Here is a 17,907-nt window from a genome sequence, read left to right on the forward strand (position 1 = left end):
TTGCAGTTAAACTGGCGCACCTGGCACCTACTATCATACCCTGTTGAAAGGCACATACATATTTTTACTTGCCCACTCACCCTCTGAATGGCACACATACACAATCCATGTTGCAATTGTCTCAAGGCTTAAAAATCCTTCTTTAACCTGACGGATTTCATGGGGATTCCTTTATTATGCTAATTTGATTTCAACAGGGGCGCGGACATCGGCTCTAAGGGTGTAACCTTTCTCGTCCCCTTCATCAGTCGTGGCTGAACGACGACAACATTAACATACAACTGTCGGGTTGTACAATGTACCGGCAGGATAGAACAGTGGCGTCTGGTAAGACAAGGGGCAGCGGTCTATGTATTTTTGTAAACAACAGCTGGTGCACGATATCTAAGGAACTATTGCTCGCCTGAGGTAGAGTATCTCATGATAAGCTGTAGACCACACTACCTACCGAGAGACCTTTCATCTGTATTCTTTGTAGCTATTTACATACCACCACAGTTAGAGACTGGCACTAAGACAGCATTGAATGAGCTGTATTCCGCCATAAGCAAACAAGAAAACGCTCACCCAGAGGAGGCACTCCTAGTAGCTGGGGACTTTAATGCAGGGAAACTTAAATCCATTTTACCATATATGAGCCCTAAAAGCTCATCAATAAGCTAAGGTCCCTAGGACTGAACACCTCCCGCTGCAACTGGATCCTGGACTTCCTGATGAGCCGACCCCAGATGGTAAGGGTAGGTAACACCACATTCGCCACGCTGATCCTCTACACAGGGGCCCCTCAGGGGTGCGTGCTCAGTCCCCTCCTGTACTCCCTGTTCACTCATGACCTCACGGCCATCATTCAATTTGCCGATGACACAACAGTGGTAGGCCTGATCACCGACAATGACAAGACAGCCTATAGGGAGGAGGTCAGAGACCTGGCCGTGTGGTGCCAAGAGAACATCTTCTCCCTCAATGTGATTAAGATAATGGAGATGATTGTGGTCTACAGGAAAAGGAGGACCGAGCACACCCCCATTCTCATCGAAGGGCTGCAGTGGAGCAGGTTGAGAACTTCAAGTTCCTTGGTATCCACATCACCAACAAACTAACATGGTCCAAGCACACCAAGACAGTCATGAAGAGGGCACGACAAAACCTATTCCCCCTCAGGAGACTGAAAATATTTGGCATGGATCCTCAGATCCTCAAAAGGTTCTACAGCTGCACCATCGAGAGCACTTGTTGCATCACTGCCTGGTAAGGCAACTGCTCGGCCTCCGACCACAAGGCACTACAGAAGGTAGTGCAAACGGCCCAGTACATCACTGGGGCCAAGCTTCCTGCCATTCAGGACCTCTATACCAGGCGGTGTCAGAGGAAGGCCCTCGAAGACTCCAGCCACCCGTGTCATAGACGGTTGTCTCTGCTACCACACGGCAAGCGGTACCGGAGCGCCAAGTCTAGGTCCAAGATGTTTCTATACAGCTTCTACCCCCAAGCCATAAGACTCCTGAACTTCTAGTCAAATGGCTACCCAGACTATTTGGAGCGGAATCAGTAGAATGGTATCAAATACATCAAACACATGGTTGCCAGGTATTTGATGCCATTCCATTTTATCCATTCCTGCCCTCAGAAGCCCCTACTGATCTACACTGAATGAAGTGGATATAACACGTGACATCAATAAGGGATTATCGCTTTCACTTGGATTCACCTGGTCAGTCTGTCATGGAAAGACCAGGTGTTCCTACTGTTTTGTACACTAAATGTCGATACAGATATCATGACAGGAAGAAATACTGATGAAGTGACATCAATCAATTGAGAGAAGGGTCTTTCTGTGTTGTCTATGCATCCAAGAGCATAATAAATGTTATCAACTCTGCTGTCCAAACAAATATCTTTATGTTTTGTTAAATCAGACCAATTCAAAGCCCTTTATGGTATTATGTCTATTCATGTCTACTCAGAATTGTAGCCTGCTGCCTGTTCAAAATGCTTTCAGTCATGACAGTGAGCTGGGTTGTGTGTTGTGCAGAGAAGCAAAACAAGGCAAGCTGGAGTCTAAATCTCCAAATAAAATAAATACTAATCTTTCTTCTCAAGGTCTCTCAGGTCAGGATTAAATCCGATCAGTGGTAGATCCGCGTTATAGCAGGTTTGAAATTTAAAGGTAATTTCCAAGATATGCAACATTCACTGTGAATGAGGTCTTCACGAACGTGGGAACAATGCCTGTGACAGGTGCATAGCTGACAAAGCATATCCGGATTGAATCCCAGCCTTAATGTTGTGAACTCTGTGAAATACATCCAGGTTTAGTATCCTTTCCTTGATGTCAGTCATGGCTTACAAGCAATCAAGATTGCCATTTTTTGTATATCTCTGAAACTGAAATAATAAATATCCTAGTAATATCTAACCAGATCCAACGGATGATACAATGTTTCTGTCTTCTACACGCAATGGCAGCCACCTGTTCTATGATGAAATTACAGCGCAAAGCATCCTAATTATCAACAGCATTGCAATCCCTTTGTCTGATGATGAAAGGCGAGTTCAGACAGCACTGATGAGAAGTAGAGATAGTAGGACTACTATCTATGTGATTAAAGGAACAGTTGAAAGGAGAGGATGGGTGACTCTATCTACTATCTGCCAGACATATTTACTGATTGTGGAGATGTGAAGGAAACCACAACTGAACCAGACAGCTTGGAAAAAGTTGATCCTATTAGAAATTAACTCACAGTTTTTGACTCAAATTTAGCTGACCGTTAAGTATTAATCATATCTGTTAAAAATGTGAATAAGGGTTGTAGTTTCCTCGTGTGTACACCACCATTTTTAACAAAGTGCATACATTCTGCTGCTAACCAGCGGGTATTCCACACACACACACACACACTTCACTTCACTTCACTTCACTTCACTTCACTTCACTTCACTTCACTTCACTTCACTTAGGACTGGGAATGACATCATTCACACATCGGCAGGCAACGCAGCAATAGTGTATGTGAATGGGAACAGGAAGGGGATACCTAGTCAGTTGCACAACTGAATGCATTCAACCAAAATATGTCTTCCGCATTTAACCCAACCCCTCTGAATCAGGTGTATGTGCCTGTGCGTGTGCGCACATGCAAGCTTACAAACTCTGAAAGAGACGGCTTGAGCTTCTTACCCCAAGCACAGCACTACAGCGTGAGAAGACTACATACACTTGATGTTCTACTAATGCTTGATCTCTCAATGTCTTTCTGACGCACTCCGCTATCAGACAGTCCTCAAACACACACCGCTTTTAACACACACACAAACTTTAGTCTTCAAACACACACCCCCTTCAAAACTTGTTTACTTAACACATCATCTATTCTAGTGTTCAATAACATCCCGAGAGGCAAAACTTTCCTCAGCAAGTCAGTCAAACAGATGATATCTAGAAACAGAGGGAAGCGAGCGGAGATCTAACTCATTGCTCAAAGACAAGAACTGTCACATTACTTGAGTGTAATGTTGCTGGCGGTTCTTGGAAAGGAGTGAAGATATATTATCAAGAGAGAGAATGGATATTGTAGCACATTTTTAGAGTTGCCTGCCCTGAAACTGTTTCTTGTCACCTTATCAAGATCAACACCAGCTACATTGTCACTTTGTCATTATAATCATAGTAACAGTAACACATACTACAACCCTTAACCCTTCAAGTCCCTCGTCAGTGTCAAACTATCATAGTGGGCAGAACTGGTTGGAAGATATCATTTCAACCAGGTTCTGAAGCTGAAACGGTGCCATTTCAAACAGTTTTGCCCACAGGGATATTTCAAGATCATACCATAGTTAGATTATCTTTGAAATAACACTGCCAGAGATTTCAAGATTATACATGTTGTCAAGGGACATGTATGGTGAAAGTAGAGGGCGTCCGCTTAAACAATCACATCAAATACGTATATTTCCCTTCAGGTCTCTCTATCGCGCGCACATGCACACGCACACACACACACACACGTCTCTGTTGCCAGGCAGTGGAAAAGAAAAACAGACAAACCTAGGCAGGCCTGAGAGTTTTAGTATAATCTCATATTAGAACCTTACCTGAGCCGCTTAGCTCTTCCCCAGGGCTGTAGAGCTGGTTTAAACAGCATCATGCATACGCTGACTACAGTTATATAACTGTATCATGTAGACCCTGACTACTACCACTATACACTGTACTGTGTATACCCTGAATACCGCTATATGCAGTGCTGATACTGTATTATATATGTACACTGTACTATCTACTGTGCTAATACTCTCTCTCTCTTTACTGTAGCACAGCGACAGCTAAAGCACCATAGATCCTTGTGTTGTGAAACTGATGCAGAGGTAGCTAGCTACTAGAGATAAAAATCCATGCTCTGTGTACCGAATACTGAGCCTCCTATCATGTAAAGGGAGCCACCCATAGACATTATTTACTTAACAACTAGCCAGTTTACTAACCAATCAACAGCCAACCACCCAGAGATAATATAGTCAAAGGTTATGTCCCACCCAAATGGCACCCTATATTCATAGAGCCCCATAGGGCTCTGGTCAAAAGTAGTGTACTACATAGAGCATAGATAGTGTCGCAGTAAATTTGGGATGCAGACAAAGGCTTATCTTAGCTCAGAGGCAAACACAATTGTAGGCTACAGCTATATCCCCTGTCGTTAGTTACTAAGGCAGGGCCTTACCGTGGGCTTTAAAGACTTACACCTGCGTTCCAAATGGCAATTTTTGTAGGGGTTGATACATTTTTTGTAATAGAAAATCAAGTGTGACTTTTCAAAGCGGAAATAACAAACATCAGAAGCCTTTTTAAACATTAAATACACTACGAGTTTTACATTTCCTGCAAGAGTTCTCTTGCAAGAGGGTGATCAAATTAAGCCCTGACCAGATGTACTACACTATAAAGGGAATAGGGCGCCATTTAGGACCCGGCTACACCAATGGGGATCAACGGAATAGCAGCATTGATTGTTCATTAATCAGTCAATGCGACCGGATTGTTAGCTCACTGAGTGGATTATAAATGGCTATTTCAGTAGGAAAATATCCCAGCTTGTCCCTGTGTGTGTGCATACAGACAAATCAATTCTAAAACAGTCCTTAATTTCAAGGGAAACAATGTGTCTATAATATAGTATATTTGTTATTCTAAGTTAAAATAGCTGATAATTCTTTGAGTATAAACCAATTATAAACCCTAATTCAACAGGGTAATTTTCTCAGTAAGGCTATCTTGACAAACATGAATCAAATCATGAGCTAACAACATTCAGCTTTCGCACATGCATTTACTTGCTCCCACAAAAATAGATTTAAAGAGCACTGCTACTGTTTATGGAATAGCTTGGATAACAGTAACTCTCTGCTCATAGATCTATTCATGTCCAGTATGAAATTATGAGTGGATCATAGTTTTGACTAGATAGCTGTGAGGTAGTTGTCCCCAATTGGAACAAAATCAGTGTGTGACAAATTATAAACCTGATCTGAGGAATGGGTCAGATTCTCAATCCCAGTAGGCCGTCATGACTCCTGCTGCCCTGGGACTGAATTTGAGGGATTACTGTTCTGTTCTCTCTCTCTCTCTCTCTCTCTCTCTCTCTCTCTCTCTCTCTCTCTCTCTCTCTCTCTCTCTCTCTCTCTCTCTCTCTCTCTCTCTCTCTCTCTCTCTCTCTCTCTCTCTCTCTCTCTCTCTCTCTCTCTCTCTCTCTCTCTCTCTCTCTCTCTCTCTCTCTCTCTCTCTCTCTCTCTCTCTCTCTCTCTCTCTCTCTCTCTCTCTCTCTCTCTCTCTCTCTCTCTCTCTCTCTCTCTCTCTCTCTCTCTCTCTCTCTCTCTCTCTCTCTCTCTCTCATTGAGGTGAAGAAAGGAGAGAGATATTTCATCTGACTGGTTGGCGTGCAGCGGTGGACAGCTCTGGCTGGTGAAAACACAAACAGATCGATGAGATGATTGGCACCACACGACAATCCCGGCCCTTGGGCAGCCCAGACACTCAACCTTCGTCCCAAATGGCATCATATTCCCTATGTAGTGCACTACTTGTGACCAGAGCCCTTTGGGAATAGGGTGCCATTTGGGATGCAAACACACACTCATGCCCCCCCCCCCATCTCATCTCAATCAACTTCACACAAGACCATTATGTAGGCCAACTCACACAAACACTATCAAACACACACATGCTATTTAACACCCTCCTAGATCCTTGGGTACACATTCTATCCACCCTAGTACACACATGAAAATACAGTGATGAAAGCTACTAAAACCACTTCTATCTTTCCAGAGGGAACGTCCTCTGTAAGTGAAATGGAAAAACTTAGAAAAAGGCTAACATTGATATATAGTGACAATAAATTAGCTTTGCTAGTGCTTTAAATCCTCCACCCTCTGGGACCCTGCAGCTATTAATTCCTTTTTGAGGACAGTCAGCTATCAAGTGTTTTTCTTCCTTTTCATTCCCACTGAAAACGTTCCCAGATGTTGGCAAATCAACAGCCTTTAATATTCCTCTACCCCCTCATCTCATCTCGTATCCCCCCTCGTTTCTGGCAAACTCAAACGCTGAAAAATGAGCTCTGTCTATTCTTCTCGTCTGACAGATGAGGTGGCCTTTGTGATGTACGTGATTTCTCCAAACTGCACGACAACGGGCACAAAGCAACAACGTCAAAGTAATGAGCATCCTGACAGATATCCCAGCAAAACTGAAGAAATTACCAACCCAAACAGGTAAGAAATTCGAACTCTCGTGAACAATAGTGATTCGGTTCTACACAAACATCATCAAGTCCATCCTCACCTCCTCGTTAGGGAATGAGTAGGCCCGCTCTAAGGGCAAACTGCAGCAGATTGTCCTCTCTGCTAAGAGGTTCATCAGCCGCCACCTGCCCTCCATCGAGGTCCTGCACGACTCCAGGGAAAGGCAGCGTACAGGAAAGATCATTGCTGACCCCTTCATCCCCCTCTTCCAAAAACTCCCCTCAGGGAAAGAGTTCAGGGCCCAGTTTCCCAAAAGCATAATAAGGCTAAGTTCATTGTTAGATGAAGTATTCTATACGCAGCCAGGACAGAAAGATAAATGCGGTCAGAGACCCACTAAAGCAGCACCGCACCCTCAAGATTTTGAGCCTGCCTGGCAGAGTTGGTTCTAACAGAGCCAAAGCCCCCAGATGGGTGAGCATAATATACAAGGAATTTCTCAAAGCTGCTAATGAGAACCTTGACTACCTTAAACCTAGCCGGTGGGGATTCCAGTGGGGTGCCCCAACCCAGGTAGTGGCAGTGCTGGCAACACTAGCTGCACTAACCCATGGGGAGGGGGTCACACTCTGACAAGGGGGCAAATTATTGTGGCCCTGGTGGCACAACATAATTAAAGGTCTGACTGCACAGAGATGCTTGGGAAAATGGTCACAACAGGGGACCAGCGTGTGCGTGTTTCAGGGGAAAGGGATGTATCGGAGCTCCATCAGATAGGACATTGGTTAATCAAATCTCCCCATTCTTGCTCAATTTTGCATGCCTTCTCAAACAGCTACAACTGAATAGGCATTCGCACATCAAGTCCTACAGGCTCGGGGTTAGAACAACTGTTGAACATCTGAGCTTGTGGTTGTTTGTGGAGGAAGGGTGGGGAGTGTGTATGAGTGTGTGTGTGTATCCCACACCTGTTGCTATGGGGTAAATATGTTAGGGACAATATAGGATGAATCACAATAATTGTTTTCGAAAATATGAATTGCTTGCCAAAAATGTAATTTTTGTAATGACAATCCTGGTTGTAGGTAACAATCCTTTGCATTATTACGCATATTGTTCATTAATTGTGGGAATCAAGAATAGCAAGATTTGTTTTATGTACACTAGCAGTCAAACGTTTTAAGAGCACCTACTCATTCAAGGGTTTTTCTTTATTTGTACTATTTTCTAAATTGTAGAATAATATTGAAGACATCAAAACTATGAAATATCACATATGGAATCATGTAGTAACCAAAAAAGTGTTAAACAAATCAAAATATATTTTATACTTGAGATTCTTCAAAGTAGACACCCTTTGCCTGTAACGGTTTTCTTGATGAGAAGGAGAGTCGGACCAAAATGCGGCGTGTCTATTGCAATCCATGTTTAATGAAGTAACACACTAAACACAAACACTATCAAAACAATAAACTTAACGAAAACCGAAACAGCCTATACTTGTGTAACCTAACACAGAACAATGACATCAGGACACTAAGGACACTAAGGACAATCACCCACGACAAACTCAAAGAATATGGCTGCCTAAATATGGCTCCCAATCAGAGACAACGATAAACACCTGCCTCTGATTGAGAACCACTTCAGACAGCCATAGACTTAGCTAGAACACCCCACTAGCTACAATCCCCATACATACACACCACATACAAAAACCCATGCCACACCCTGGCCTGACCAAATAAATAAAGATAAACACAAAATACTTTGACCAGGGTGTGACAGAACCCCCCCCCTAAGGTGCGGACTCCCGAACGCACCTCAAAACAATAGGGAGGGTCCGGGTGGGCGTCTGTCCATGGTGGCGGCTCCGGCGCGGGACGTGGACCCCACTCAATCAATGTCTTAGTCCCTTCTCCTCGCGTCCCTGGATAGTCCACCCTCGCCGCCGACCATGGCCTAGTAGTCCTCACCCAGAACCCCACTGGACTGAGGAGCAGATCGGGACTGAGGGGCAGCTCGGGACTGAGGCAGCTCGGGACTGAGGGGAAGCTCAGGAGTGAGAGGAAGCTCAGGAGTGAGAGGAAGCTCAGGCAGGTTGATGAATCTACCAGATCCTGGTCGACTGGCAGATCTGGAAGAGTCTGGTCGACTGGCAGATCTGGAAGAGTCTGGTCGACTGGCAGATCTGGAAGAGTCTGGTCGACTGGCAGATCTGGAAGAGTCTGGTCGACTGGCAGATCTGGAAGAGTCTGGTCGACTGGCAGATCTGGAAGAGTCTGGTCGACTGGCAGATCTGGAAGAGTCTGGTCGACTGGCAGATCTGGAAGAGTCTGGTCGACTGGCAGATCTGGGAGAGTCTGGTCGACTGGCAGATCTGGGAGAGTCTGGTCGACTGGCAGCTCTGGCTGCTCCATGCTGACTGGCTGCTCCATGATGACTGGCAGCTCCATGATGACTGGCAGCTCTGGCTGCTCCATGCTGACTGGCTGCTCCATGCTGACTGGCAGCTCTGGCTGCTCCATGCTGACTGGCTGCTCCATGCTGACTGGCAGCTCTGGCTGCTCCATGCTGACTGGCTGCTCTGGCTGCTCCATGCTGACTGGCTGCTCCATGCTGACTGGCTGCTCCATGCTGACTGGCGGCCCTGGCTGCTCCATGCTGACTGGCGGCCCTGGCTGCTCCACACTGACTGGCGGCCCTGGCTGCTCCATGCTAACTGGCAGCTCTGGCGGCTCCTTGCAGACTGGTAGCTTTGGCGGCTCCTTGCAGACTGGCAGCTCTGGCGGCTCCTTGCAGACTGGCAGCTCTGGCGGCTCCTTGCAGACTGGCAGCTCTGGCGGCTCCTTGCAGACAGGCAGCTCTGGCGGCTCCTTGCAGACTGGCAGCTCTTTGCAGACTGGCAGCTCTATGCAGACTGGCAGCTCCATGCAGACTGGCAGCTCCTTGCAGACTGGCAGCTCCTTACAGACTGACAGCTCCTTGCTAACTGGCAGCTCTATGCTAACTGGCAGCTCTATGCTAACTGGCAGCTCTATGCTAACTGGCAGCTCTATGCTAACTGGCAGCTCTATGCTAACTGGCAGTTCTGAACAGGCGGGAGACTCCGGCAGCGCTGTAGAGAAGGAAGGCTCTAACAGCGCTAAACAGGCGGGAGACTCCGGCAGCGCTGTAGAGAAGGAAGGCTCTAACAGCGCTAAACAGGCGGGAGACTCCGACAGCGCTGGAGAGGAGGGCTCCGACAGCGCTGGACAGGCGAGGCGCACTGTAGGCCTGATGCGTGGTGCTGGCACTGGTGGTACTGGGCCGAGGACACGCACAGGAAGCCTGGTGTGGGGAGCTGCTACCGGAGGGCTGGGGTGTGGAGGTGGTACTGGAAAAACCGGACCGTGCAGGCGCACTGGAGCTCTTGAGCACCGAGCCTGCCCAACCTTACCTGGTTGAATGCTCACGGTCGCCCTGCCAGTGCGGCGAGGTGGAATAGCCCGCACTGGGCTATGCAGGCGAACCGGAGACACCGTGCGCAAGGCTGGTGCCATGTAAGCCGGCCCAAGGAGACGCACTGGGGACCAGCTGCGTAGAGCCGGCTTCATGGCATTAGGCTCGACACTCAATTTAGCCCGGCCGACACGCAGAGCTGGAATATACCGCACAGGGCTATGCACCCGCACTGGAGACACCGTGCGCACCACTGCATAACACGGTGCCTGTCCGGTCTCTCTAGCCCCCCGGTAAGCACAGGGAGTTTGCGCAGGTCTTCTACCTGGCGTAGCCATACTCCCTGTTAGCCCCCCCCCAAGAAATTTTTGGGGCTGCCTCTCAGGCTTCCATCCGCTACGTCGAGCTGCCTCCTCATATCTGCGCCTCTCAGCTTTCGCAGCCTCCAGTTCTTCCTTGGGGCGGCAATATTCTCCAGGCTGAGCCCAGGGTCCTTTACCGTCCAGTTCTTCCTCCCATGTCCATTTCTCCAGGTGGTGCAGCCTCTCCCACTGCAGCTGCTGCTGCTCCTGCTGCTGCTGCCTCTGTTCCTTCTCCTGCTGCACCTTGGTGCGGCTACACTCCCCTGGTTTAGCCCAGGGTCCTCTCCCGTCGAGGATTTCCTCCCATGTCCAGAAATCCTTATTGCGCATCTCCTCGCGCTGCTCCTGCCTGTTGACACGCTGCTTGGTCCTTTTGTGGTGGGTGATTCTGTAACGGTTTTCTTGATGAGAAGGAGAGTCGGACCAAAATGCGGCGTTTCTATTGCAATCCATGTTTAATGAAGTAACACACTCAACACAAACACTATCAAAACAATAAACTTAACGAAAACCGAAACAGCCTATACTTGTGTAACCTAACACAGAACAATGACATCAGGACAATAAGGACACTAAGGACAATCACCCACGACAAACTCAAAGAATATGGCTGCCTAAATATGGTTCCCAATCAGAGACAACGATAAACACCTGCCTCTGATTGAGAACCACTTCAGACAGCCATAGACTTAGCTAGAACACCCCACTAGCTACAATCCCCATACATACACACCACATACAAAAACCCATGCCACACCCTGGCCTGACCAAATAAATAAAGATAAACACAAAATACTTTGACCAGGGTGTGACATTGCCTTGATGACAGCTTTGCACACACTTTGCATTCTTTCAACCAGCTTCACCTGGAACGCTTTTCCTATAGTCTTGAAGGAGTTCCCACATATGCTCAGCACTTGTTGGCTGCTTTTCCTTCACTCTGCTGTCCGACTCATCCCAAATCTCAATTTGGTTGAGGTCGGGGGATTGTGGATGCCAGGTCATCTGATACAGCACTCCATTGCCAAGTTATATAAAGATTCAATAAAATAAAAATAAAGCAAGTCTCTTCTTATTATTGGTGTCCTTTAGTAGTGGTTTCTTTGCAGCAATTCAACCATGAAGGCCTGATTCACACTTTGTCCTCTGAATGGTTGATGTGAGATGTCTGTTAATTGAACTCTGTGAAGCATTTATTTAGCCTGCAATTTCTGAGGCTGGTAATTCTAATGAACTATCTTCTGCAGCAGAGGTAACTTTGGGTCTTACATTCCTGTGGCGTTCCTCATGAGAGCCAGTTTCATCATAGCGCTGGATGGTTTTTGTGACTGCACTTGAAGAAACTTCCAAAGTTCTTGAAATTTTCCGTATTGACTGACCTTCACGACTTAAAGTAATGATGGACTGTTGTTTCTCTTTGCTTATTTGAGCTGTTCTTGCCATAAAATAGACTTGGTCTTTTACCAAATAGTGGTATCTTCTGTATCCTACCTTTTCAAAACACAACTGATTGGCTCAAATGCATAAAGAATCAAATAAACTCCACAAATGAACTTTTAGGAAGGCACACCTGTTAATTGAAATGCATTCCAGGTGACTACCTCATGAAGCTGGTTGAGAGAATGCCAAGAGTGTGGAAAGCTGTCATCAAGGCAAAGGGTGGCAATTTGAAGAATATAAAATATATATTGATTTGTTTAACACTTTTGGGTTATGATTCCATATGTGTTATTTCATAGTTTTGATGTCTTCACAATTATTCGACAATGTAGAAAATAGTAAAAATAAAGAAAAACCCTTGAATGAGTAGTTGTTATAAAATGTTTGACCGGTGGAGTATACAGTATGTTTTAAATAACTGTATATAAGACAATTGAGGTGAGGCTGTTGGAAATGCTTTTGGCAGTTAATGTGCTTCTGTTATGTGGGTGGCACTGTGCTATTTTTGAAGGATAGGTTCCAGGTCTCTTGGGGTCCCTGTGATCCGGGGGGGTCCGGGGTGGTCTGCCGGTCACTGGGACGACAAACCAACTTGGGATAGGTGTAGGTTTTAGAGGGTGGAATGGTGGAGAACAATTGGAGGTTTATTTAGTAACAATGCAAATATCATGGTACAGCTACAGTTGAAGTCAGAAGTTTACATACACCCTAGCCAAATATATTTAAACTCAGTTTTTCACAAATCTTGACATTTAATCCTAGTAAACAATCCCTGTTTTAGGTCAGTTAGGATTACCACTTTTTATTAAGAAATATTTATTTCATCACATTCCCAGTGGGTCAGAAGTTTACACTCAATTAGTATTTGCTAGCATTGCCTTTAAATTGCTTAACTTGGGTAGCCTTCCACAAGCTTCCCACAGTAAGCTCCTGACAGAGTTGATGTAACTGAATCAGGTTTGTAGAACTCCTTGCTCACACACGCTTTAACAGATCTACCCACATATTTTCTACGGGATTGACGTTACGGCTTCGTGATGGCCACTCCAATACCTTGCCTTTGTTGTTCTTAAGCCATTTTGCCACAACTTTGTAAGTATGCTTGGGGTTATAGTCCATTTGGAAGACACATTCACGACCAAACTTTAACTTTAACTGATGTCTTGAGATGTTGCTTCAATATAACCACATAATTTTCCATCCTTATGATGCCATCTATTTTGTGAAGTGCACCAGTCTCTCCTGTAGCAAAGCACCCCCACAACATGATGCTGCCACCCCTGTGCTTCACGGTTGGGATGGTGTTCTTCAGCTGGCAGGCTTCCCCTTTTTCCTCCAAACCTAACGATGGTCATTATGGCCAAACAGTTCTATTTTTGTTTCATCAGACCAGAGGACATTCGTTAGTATGATCTTTGTCCCCATGTGCTGTGGCAAACCGTAGTCTGGCTTTTTTATGACGGTTTTGGAGCACTGGCTTCTTCCTTGCTGAGTGGCCTTTCAGGTTATGTCTATATAGGACTCTTTTTACTGTGGATATAGATACTTTTGTATCTGTTTCCTCCAGCATAAATCACATGTTCCTTTGCTGTTGTTCTGGGATTGATTTGCACTTTTCGCACCAAAATATGTTCATCTCTAGGAGACAGAACGTGTCTCCTTCCTGAGCTGTATGACAGCCACGTGGTCCCATGGTGTTTATACTTGCGTACTATTGTTTGTACAGATGAACATGGTACCTTCATGCACTTTGAAATTGCTCCCAAGTATGAATCAGACTTTCAAGGATCTACAATTTTTTTCTGAGGTATTGGCTGATTTCTTTTGATTTTCCCATGATGTCAAGCAAAGAGGCACTGAGTTTGGAGGTAGTCCTTGAAATACATCCACAGGTGCACCTTCAATTGATTCAAATTATGTCAATTAGCCTATCAGAAGCTTCTAAAGCTATTCAATTGTTGGAAAAATGACTTGTGTCATGCACAAAGTAGATGTCCTAACCGACTTGCCAAAACGATAGTTTGTTAACAAGAAATTTGTGGAGTGGTTGAAAAATGAGTTTTAATGACTCCAACCTAAGTGTATGTAAACTTCTGACTTCAACAGTAGGTACATGGTTGCAAAGGGCATCAGTGTCTTAACAGCATAATTTGCCAAGGCAGGATACTCTGAGCGCAGCCCAATACAGAAATCTGGCAGTGGCTTGTGATGAAAATGTTTTTTTTTTCAAAGAAACGCTTAGTGTAATTTTCATGAGGCTCTTGTTCAGATATCAGTAAGTTGACTGGAATCCAGTTGTTTGTGTCATTCGTTTTGGGAAAGTACCTAAGTGATTGAGCAGCCATCTCACTCAGGTGCTTCGCTATAGCACATTTGACATTGTCCGTAAGCCTGAGTTTATTTGCACACAACAAATCATACAATGATGTAAAGACCTGTCTGTTGTCCTTGTTAATGCAGACAGAGAACAGCTCCAACTTCTTAATCACAGCCTCAATTATTTCCAGCACATTGAACATAGTTGCGGAGAGTCATCTGGCGAGAAAAAAGATCACCCAGATAGGCAAGTCACGTGAGAAACTCGGGCATCATGCAAGCGGTCAGACGAGTGAAAATGATCGTCAGTCAAGAAAACTTTAAGCTCGTCTCTCAATTCAAAAAAACGTATCAATACTTTGCACCTTGATAACCAGCACACTTCTGTATGTTGTAAAAGAGGTACATATAGTCGCTGCCCATATCATTGCATAGCGCAGAAAATACACGAGAGTTCAAGGGCCATGCTTTAACAAAATTAACAATTTTCACTGTAGTGTCCAAAAAGTCAGGCATTCCATTAGCACCAAGAGCTTCGGGAGCAACTGCTTGCATGCGCGTTACCACTCCACTATGTCTGCATGTCATGGCCATCAGTACAGATACCAACACATCTTGACCACCAAATTCAATTTGATGTCACAAAGCTGTCCAGTACTTTAAAAATATCCTCTCATGTTGTCCTGGTTTCCAGTGAGTTTGCAGAAGAGGATGTCTTCCTTAATTGACCTCCCATAAACGTAACGGACATATACCAGGAGCTGTGCCCACCACGCCTGTTGACTCATCCAGCTGTAACACATAGAATTCACTGGCTTGTATGTGAAGCATTAATTGTTTCAAAACATATCCTGCTATGTCAATGATGCGTCATGAAACAGTGTTGTTTGATGAAGGCATTGTCTGTATAGTTTTTTGGGCCTTTTCCCCCTGCATTGTCCCAGCCATATCTGCGGCAGCAGAAATAATTAAGTCCTCCACAATAGTATGGGGTTTGCCTGTCTTAGCCACTCGGTAGCTCACCATATCAGATGCTTCTTGACCCTTCTTTTTAATGGTATCTGTTGCTTTTATACATGTCTTACTACTCGAAAGTCGTCTTAATTCTCACTCAAAAAACTCCAGCGGCTTATTTTTGTTTCTATACATTGTTTCTAAATGTCTGCGCAAGTGTGAAGTTTTCATCGAGTTGTGAGATAGTACTTTTGCACATATAACACACTATGGCTAAGGAAAGGCACTACTCCCAATATAAGTTAACCCCAAATCAATGTAGTTCTAATCATATTTGTGCCACTTTGATGGTCCAACATCCCTGTCTGTTGTTCGGTGCTTTCCCAGGTAAGGGGGCAATAGCTCTTCTGCTGCATCAGATTCACAACTGTCAGTGTCCATGCCAGCTGGGCTAACAACAAATGTAAAATTACTGATGCTAGCATTGGATGTGCTTGTGGAAGCAGAACAACTTGTGTCGTCGACAGGTGCAGGTGTAGCGCTGCTGGTAGTAGCAGTACTACCAGTAGAGCTGTTATGTGTCTATGGACGCGGGCCTTACTTTTTTTAACCATTAATCCATCTTCGAGCAAACGGAAAGAGCAGCAGCTACGTCTGGCTACATATGGACCGGTGGTGTAATTCCTGCGAGAGAGTAACGGTTAATGTGATTGGATGTTAATTATTCGACTAGGCTACCTGTATTTACATTGTATTGTTATTTTGCTGAACACTATATGGTTTCATTTTTTTATTGGTAGTAAAACAAGGCTACTCAGGCGAGAAAAAAACTTCCCCCAAACGGTTAGCCCTGTTGGAAAACATATATGGAATGTTTGAAAATGTGAATAATCTTTTTTTTAAACAACAAAAAAAAACATGTGAATCACATTTTTATTTGACGTACCCCCGACAGCATTGCGCATACCCCAGTTTGGGAATACCTGCCTTACACAGACCCCTATGGACCCTGCTCAAAAGCAGTGCACTCTATAGAGAATATAGTGCCATTTTGAAAGCAACCACAGCAGCATCAGTCTGAATGTACCCTAATGAATGTAAAGTGCTAACGGCTAATGTTCTGTTTCCACTGTACGCTACCCTTCATTCACACACACACACACACTTCCGCAGTGTGAGAGTCAGAAATCAGCATAGTAACAAAAGCATTTAGTGAACTAATCAGTGGGAATGACACACTATGAGCTGGTCTTTAAAGAGCCAGGCAAAAACACATTAAGAGAGGAGTCAATAAAACACACACCGCAGCCTACACACAGTCAATGAAAGACACATAGAGGACCTATAGAATGCACAGTCAGCAAAGCCAATCAATGTGGAGCAGCGGCACACACATAATCAGAGAGGGGGAAGTCATACTATGTCAGTCAGGTACCGACACACACACACACACAAACGTCATACATCCCAGTCCAGCTGCTGTCTGTCACAATAGAAACACTCCTAATTATATCCTAGCTATGTCTCTCTTGGGGATATAACACAGGAGATATATGTTAAAATCAAAGGTTGAATCTGAAAACTGAACCTGGGGTCAGAGGACTCCAGATAACCTCAATTTCTCCTGTCATTTGGAGCAGTCGTTGTCATGGTAACAAGACCCCCCCCCCCCCCCCAAAAAAAATAAGATTGATCAATTCTATGACTTATTAACCAAAATAAAGTAGGTATATCCTCATTAGTAAAAGCCCCATGTACTCCAATGTTTTTTTGTTGTAAATTCTGTATGTGTTACAAACAGGGTTTTCGAACTTGGATAGAGAGCTGATGGTTATCTGCAGATTCTTTGGGTGGTCAGCTACCACCACAGATGGAGCGGAGCAGGCAGGCTGTTCAAACAAACCTTATTGGACTCACTCACATTGGTTTACTATTTATTCGAACGCAATTGGTAATAGAAATATATACTCACATAGGAAGATGATAAGAAGGAACACCCGGATAGATATGCTATCCTTTGTGAGACAGCGGTGCATCTGTAGCTGTATGATATGAGGCGATGAGACGATGGTGGTTAGTGCTTTAGTGGACGGGAAGGAGGAATAGAGAGATAAAAAAAAACACCCTCTCTCTCTCTTTCTCTCTCACTCTCTCATTCTCTCTCTCAATTCAATGTACAATTCAATTCTCTCTCTCACTCTCCTTTCTCTGTCCCCCAAGCTCTCTCTCTCTCTCTCTCTCTTTCTTTCCCTACACCTCCCCCTCCCACCCCTTCATTCTCCCCCTCCCTCTGTCTTTTTCTCTCTTTCTCTCTTTCTCTGTCTATAAATCCTGATCTATACTATCCCTGGTGTCTTGCACAATGCCTTCAGAATGTATTCACACCCTGACTTTTTCCACACTTTGGTGTGTTATAGCCGGAATTTAAAATTGATTAAATAGAGATGTTTTGTCACTGGCCTACACACCATACCCCATAATGTCAAGCAGTATTATGTTTGACAAATGTTTACAAAAGCTGAAATGTCTTGCGTCTATTTGTATTCAAGCCCTTTTTTTGGCAAGCCTAAATAAATTCAGGAATACAAACCTGCTTAACAAGTCACATGCATGGACTCTGTGTGCAATAATAGTGTTTAACATGATTTTA

At 44.7% G+C, this 17,907-nt stretch overlaps 1 protein-coding gene across 3 annotated transcripts in view; it reads right to left on the minus strand.

Annotated features, from left to right (window-relative positions):
• LOC110535571 (E3 ubiquitin-protein ligase RNF152) overlaps window positions 1-17,907 on the minus strand; it is a 57,738-nt gene that overhangs the window by 10,763 nt on the left and 29,068 nt on the right. Inside the window, exon 1 of one of the 3 annotated variants that reach the window (XM_021620642.3) lies at window positions 17,230-17,340. The exons of the other annotated variants lie outside the window; for them this stretch is intronic. The gene's annotated coding sequence lies outside the window, so the exon portion shown is untranslated. Of the gene's footprint in view, window positions 1-17,229; window positions 17,341-17,907 lie in introns of those variants that run through there. 3 annotated transcript variants of the gene reach the window in all.

The sequence above is a fragment of the Oncorhynchus mykiss genome, chromosome 11 (assembly GCF_057628025.1).
Source record: "Oncorhynchus mykiss isolate SJ-2025 chromosome 11, ASM5762802v1, whole genome shotgun sequence".
NCBI lineage: Eukaryota > Metazoa > Chordata > Actinopteri > Salmoniformes > Salmonidae > Oncorhynchus > Oncorhynchus mykiss.